Source organism: Lynx rufus, unplaced genomic scaffold, assembly GCF_022079265.1.
Source record: "Lynx rufus isolate CCGP_SWC_20201006 ecotype Redwood Valley unplaced genomic scaffold, mLynRuf1.p SCAF_18, whole genome shotgun sequence".
In the NCBI taxonomy this organism is placed as follows: Eukaryota; Metazoa; Chordata; class Mammalia; order Carnivora; family Felidae; genus Lynx; species Lynx rufus.
In genome coordinates this window covers 26,457,649-26,464,271 of record NW_025814832.1, presented here as the reverse complement: position 1 = coordinate 26,464,271, position 6,623 = coordinate 26,457,649, and the positions used below count along the sequence as shown (strand labels likewise).

General features: G+C 53.8%; 1 protein-coding gene across 3 annotated transcripts in view; it reads right to left on the bottom strand.

Moving 5' to 3' along the window:
• Nucleotides 1–27: 27 nt before the first annotated feature.
• Nucleotides 28–6,623, bottom strand: part of CDC6 (cell division cycle 6) — a 45,266-nt gene continuing 38,670 nt past the window's right edge. For all 3 annotated transcript variants that reach the window (XM_047081250.1, XM_047081253.1, XM_047081254.1), the window contains one exon: nt 28–107. The gene's annotated coding sequence lies outside the window, so the exon portion shown is untranslated. The remainder of the gene's footprint in view (nt 108–6,623) is intronic.

Genomic DNA, 6,623 nt, shown 5'->3' with positions numbered 1-6,623 from the left:
CTGGCACTTTTCTGGGAAGGTCCAGAGCTGGCCTTCAGGACACCGAAGAGGATGCCTCTCCCAGATGGGCCCTGGCTAGGCAGCTCGGGGGGCCATGTTCTGTGGCACTGCAGAAAAAGGAAAGGCAGGTGAGTGGGCACTGAGGAGCGGGTACACGGGCATTCCCCGTGGAGCTCCCCAACCTGGGCGGCCGGAGATTCTCCCGTGGCACCCGGCTGAGCAGACAGCTGGCACCATGCCTGGCTGGCAGAGACAGCCTGGGAGCAGGGCCCAGACACTGCTGGGGGTGGCAGGATAGCACAGCCAGGCTGGGGAGACGAGGACAGAGCCCAGAGCCACAAAGGGCCTCTCACCCACAGTCCCGAGGGGAAAGGTCAGGGTCTGCCACCCCAGAGGATCCCTGTGGCAGAGGCCAGCAGCTGGCCCTCCTCCTCCCCCCAGTGCGGGTTACCTGAGGTCAAGATACAAAGTACCGTGTGCCTGAGGGGAGGAGGGTGGGGGAGGAAAAGCCGCTTCCCTAAAGCATTGGCACTTCTCAGAAAAATGACTCCTAGGCCAGGGGGCCCCTCTTATACCACTTCCCCCCAAAATCCAAGCCCCAGCACCCCAGATGGGTTTGTCCCACAGGCCTAGGGAGGAGGCCCGTTGACATACACACAAATAAGGAAACGGGAACCAAGGACTCCTGGGTATCACCTCCAATGCTTACCAGCATGATGGGCCAGGGGTGGGCAGTGTGTAAGAAGGGTAGGGATTGCCCAGGATAGAACCTCCCCAGCCCCAGGCAATGAAACGGTAAGGGAGATTGATGAATTCAAAGTTCACCCTCATAGTCGGTGGCAAAAGCAACATCCCTGGATGGGGTGGGAGGAGGGCACACGATGAAGGACCAGATGCCCGCCCCCCCCCCACACACACACACGTGTGTGTATATAGATCCAAACCCTGTTTGAACAGCTGGGATCAGAAGGGCATGCACAGATAACACCATGGGGCAGAGAGAGGCAGAGATGAGCCCAGAGATGCCATGACACAGACAGAAAGGCAGCAACAAGGGAAAAGAGAGAAAGGGGAAAAAGAGAAGCATCCGCAAGAGGATGCTTCCAATCAAATCCACCTGGGGTATAGGATATACTAAAATAAATACATGTACATGGATATATTTCTTTATATACAAATACATATACACATATATATGACATATGTATGGCATTGTATATATGTGAAGACAAAAAAAGACAAAAAGAAACAGCCATTTATTTGTTTTTTAATATTTACTCATTTTTGTGACAGAGACAGACAGAGTGCCAGCGGGGGAGGGGAAAGAGAGAGAGGGACACACAATCCGAAGCAGGCTCCAGGCTCCGAGATGTTAGCACAGAGCCTGATGCGGGGCCCGAACTCATGAACCATGAGATCATGATCTGAACTGAAGTAGGACACTTAACTGAGCCACCCAGGCGCCCCAAAGAAACAGCCTTTTATTTTATTTTTTTTTAATTTTTTTTTCAACGTTTTTTTATTTATTTTTGGGACAGAGAGAGACAGAGCATGAACGGGGGAGGGGCAGAGAGAGAGGGAGACACAGAATCGGAAACAGGCTCCAGGCTCCGAGCCATCAGCCCAGAGCCCGACGCGGGGCTCGAACTCACGGACCGCGAGATCGTGACCTGGCTGAAGTCGGACGCTTAACCGACTGCGCCACCCAGGCGCCCCAGAAACAGCCTTTTAAAACCACAATGAGAGACACCTGGGTGGCTTGGTGGGTGGAGCATCAGACTTCAGCTCAGGTCAAGATCTCTCGGTTTGTGAGTTCAAGCCTCACGTCAAGCTCTATGCCGGCAGCTCAGAACCTGGAGCCTGCTTCGGATTCTGCGTCTCCCTCTCTCTCTGCCTCTCCCCTGTTCATGTTCTGTCTCTCTCTCTCTCAACATAAATAAACATTTAAATAAGTAAATAAATAACCACAATGAGATATCACCTCAGATCCACCAAGATGACTATAATCAAAAAGAATAAATCTGGCAAGGATATGGATAAACCGGAACCCTCATACACCTGCTAGAGGGAATGTAAAACAGTACAACCACTTTGGAAAACAATGTGGCAGTTCCTCAAAAAGTTAAACAGAGTTACCTTATGATCCAGCAAGTCCACTCCTAGGTATCTCCCCAAGAGATATGAAAACATAAGTTCACACAAAAACTTGTGCTCAGATGTTCAGACCAGTATTACTCACAATGGCCTAAAAGTAGAACCGACCCAAATGTCTATCAGCTGATGAATGGACAGAGTGTCCATCCACATGCAAACTTAATTCTGCCAGAAAAAGGAATGAAGTACTGATATATACTACTACAACATGAAAACAGTCATGCTAGTTCTAAAAGGCTACATACGATGATTCCATTTCTATGAAACGCCCAGAATAGACAAATCTATAAAAACAGAAGCAGACTGCAGTCACCAGGGGCTAGGGGGTGGGTTTGAAGGAAATGGGAGGTGACTGCTGACAGTTAATGGGGTCTTTTTAGAGTTATGAAAATTTTCAAAAATTGATGGTGGGGACATTCACACAACTCTGTGAGTATACAAAAACCACTGTGTTATACACTTTAATGGGTGAATTTTACGGTATATGAATTACATCTCAATAAACCTGTTAAAAAGAAGAAAGGAGGGGCCCCTGACCGGTTCAGTCAGTAGAGCGTGTGACTCTCAACATCAGGGTCATGAGTTTGAGCCCCACATTGGGGGTAGGGTTTAATTAAAAATAAAAAATAAATATTACACAAAGAAGAAGGGAAGAGAAAAGGAAAGAGAGAAAGAGAAAAAAGGAAAAAGGAAAGAAACAAGGTCACAAAGACCCAAACTAAGGACTGCCTGCATTTCCAACCCCTGTTCCTCCCCCCACCTCCCCCACCAAGCCTAGGCCACACCAGGTTCTAAGCTCCAGGCTCAGACCTAGAATCCAAGGGACATGCACATGGCCAGCGTTTGGCAGAGGACCATGCCTGGGATAGAGGAGTTCCTGCCAAGGCCACAGTGGACAAGGCCAGGACTTTTGGGCCCAGCTGGGCCAGGCTGAGGGAGGGGGAGAGGGGACAGGTACTTGCTAGGGAGGGGGCAGCTCCCCCAGGAGTGGAATCTGGACATTGTCAATGACCATGATTTTTACTGGTACTAATTATGACAACCATAAGGCCTCTCTCCTTACTCCTGAATGAAGTACCCCCTTCTCTCCCCAGGCCCCTGTTGATTCCCTCCCAGGCTGAGAAGGCTGACGTCAGAGGAACAGGGGCCCCACCCATTGGGCCAGCTGCCACCCCAGCCCCCCACGCCCCTGTGGGGCCCCACACAACGGGAACTCTTGAGCTGAGGGAGCCAGGCAAGCGAAGGAGGCGTTGGCCGAGCCTCATCAGCGTTGACAGTCAGACACACACACACACACACACACACACACACTCTCTCTCTCTCTCTCTCTCTCTCTCTCTCTCTCTCTCTCTCTCTCCTGCAGAAACTCATGCATGCAGGTCTATGGAAAGCATCCGGGTGGGCAAGAGCATGCTTGCACGCCCCAGCCTGTGTGTGTGCGGGCACGCACGTGAAGAGAGGGAACCTGGAGATACCATCTCTCCACACCTGGGCTTCACCACACAATGAACATGGTTCAGGGCTTGTGTGCACGGCCCCAGGACACAGCTCCCCACAGACACACAACCACAGCCCCACAGTTTCCCAAACTGCACACTCCCTGGCCCTCACACAGCCAGGCTGCCCTTTGTACCTGCCTCCCTGGGGGCCCAGCACCCAACACACACTGAGGTGCACCCTCTGACAAATACTCAGGAGGGTTTACGTCCACACAGGGGCCGGCCTCCCTGAGGTGAGGCCCAGGAAGCTGAGGCCCAGAAAGCCATTCACTCTAGACCCCAGGCATTCTGACTCAGCTTTTGGGGCATAGGGGTGGATTCAGTCGGTCCAGTCTGGACCTTCTGCATCCCACCCCTGCCCCCAGAGGAGAGATGACTATGCCCACCTTAATGCCTGTGAGGAGTTAGACATGGGACCAAACTTCAAAACCCCCTGCACTCCAAAGCCACACCCCAGTGAGAGACTGGAAGGCCTCCCTCACCCCATGAGAGCCTCACTATCCCTAACCCTGCTCAGCCTGCAAACTCTGGTGCAGTTACTCAGCTCCCTGGGGAGGACCTTGAGCCATGGGAGGGGGTAAAGGTCATGGAAATGAGCCGAGGGCCAGGCTGGCCAGGGAACAGGGATGGGAGAGGGCAGGGATGATGGGGGCTGAGCCAAAGAGCACAGGCCCTGCCTCAGAAGCTCCCTCTGGAGCCATGATCCCTGGGGAGACACCTGGGCCCCAGCTACCTGGACCCAGGGGTAGAGAAGACACCGGCAGAGAACTGAAACCACCAAAGAAAGGGAAAACAAACTACCTACCTCCAACCTCCACCCTCTGCCCACCAGCTCTACTACCCGTGGGCACTTTTCTCAAGGCAGAGAAAACCACAGGCCCATCCCTCCAATACGCTGAGCCTCGCCTGGGCACAGTCGGAGGGGGTGGGCGCTGGAGTGCCAGCCACCAGCCATGCACCCTGCCCACCGGAGCCTCCCTCACTCCCAAAAAGTGCCAGGGGAAACTCACACCCCTAGAGGAACAGGCAAGGGCTGGCTGAGCCATGAAGACGGTAGAAAGAACCAGAGGTTTGTAGGGTCAAATCTCAGCTCTGCCACTCTGGGTGACCTTCGGCAAGTCACTTAACCTCTCTAAGCGTCTGTTTACTCACTTGTGAGCTACCCCTCTCAACAACTGGCTGTGTGGTTTCAGACATATGAGTCTGGAAAGCACCTAGCACAGCACTGGGCACACAGGCGGTGCTGGGCAACGGGGCCCCTTTCCCCACACCTCTCACCACACCCAGTGCCTCCCTGGTCCATGTGTCTGCTCTCCCTTCCCTCTTCCCAACCAGGGCTAGTGTCTGTGGACAGGCCCCGGAGAGACAATTACCCATTTTCCAGGGTCTGCTTCCCCCCAGACTGAGAAGAGGGATGTGGGTGAGGGATATTTGGGTGTGGGTGGACGCCCAACCACAGCGCTTTCCCAAATTCCCTTCTTTCATTTCACAAACCAAAAAAGAGAAACCTTTTGGATTTGGGGAGGGGAGGAAGGGAAGAGAAATAGACTATTTCCTTTGCTATCCCCAGAGAAGAGGAGCCGGGGGTCCCCAAACCCAGCTGATCCAGCCTCCCTTCCTCATTGACTCCTTCGTCTCAGCTCCCAGGCTCCTCTGCAACAATGGCTCCCAAGGAACAGAAGGCAGGCAGTCCCAGAGAGGCTGAGAGATAGGGACAGAGACCGGGCAGCTTAAAAGAAGGGGAGATAGGGGTTTTCCTCAGCATTCTAGACAGTCAGTGAATCATAGGCAAATGACACCCAAAGCTCAGCTCAACTTGACGGGGTACCCAGGGGAACACACAGGACATGAACCCTGGTGGAAACAAAGACCTGGACCCTCTGCACCCCCTATCAGATAAGGAGCTGGCAGGGCAGGGCAGGGCAGGACAGGGCGGGACAGGGCAGATTTTAAACCAGAACAGTGGGCTGGAACTATTTATAAACTTTCCAGGAACACACACACACACACACACACAAAGCCACAACTTCTCCCCTCCTCCTGGCTCTTCAGATCTTCAGGCAGGGTCTGGGGAGCAGTGATGATCACTACTCCCTCTTTCCCTTTTCCAAAGGTTCCTCTGGCCAAGGCTCTCACCCCTCTCCTCCAAGTCCACAGTCTGGCCACTCTGGTCCTCTGTTTACCTTTTGCTCACCAGAGTCCCAGCTGCAGGGAGCCAGCAAGGCCAGCCCCACTTTGAAAGAGATCACCACCCCAGGAGGGCCTGGACTATGTCAGGACAGGTACAGGGCACCTCTTCTCTACCAGACCCTTGCAACCCCAGGCCTGCCTCACTAGAGCTAGGACTTGTTTGAAAACCTGCCCCAAACATGTGCAGGCCCTTAGCACATCCTCAGAGGGGATTAGGGGAGGGATGAAGTCCAGCATCTTCCTCTGTATGCTGCCACTGCCCAACTGCCTCAAGATGCAGCACTCAGTCCCAGAAGAGTGGGTCTGATGTCCCCTCAACCTGTGCCCCCACCTGGCCCTGGGTTCTGTCCCAGCTACGCAGGGCCACCTGACCTCCAGCAGTGACTGATTACCAAGCAGAAAGGGCAACTGGGTAAGTCCAAACCTAGGACAGGCCAGGTTCTGGGAGGAGGAAATGGTGGTCTCTGTGGGCATGACAGTGCCTCCAACTCCTGCATCCCCAAAGACTGCACCCCAGAGCCCCCTAGGAGACATGCTTGGGACCTCCAAAGCTCAAGGTGGCTGAGCTCCCCCTCCCCTGGAACCCACTGGGTCTTCTTTCAAAGCAGAGAGTAGGTGAAAGGGCAGGGGGCAGCCCAGGCCTCGAGGAGGGAGCAACCTACAGGGAAGGAAGAAAACAGGAAGAGGAAGAGATGAGCCTGCCGAAGCCACAGCCAGACCACAGGAGTGTGTGGACCAAACAAAGGCCCCTCTGTCCGGGCAGGGGACCAAGGGGGCACA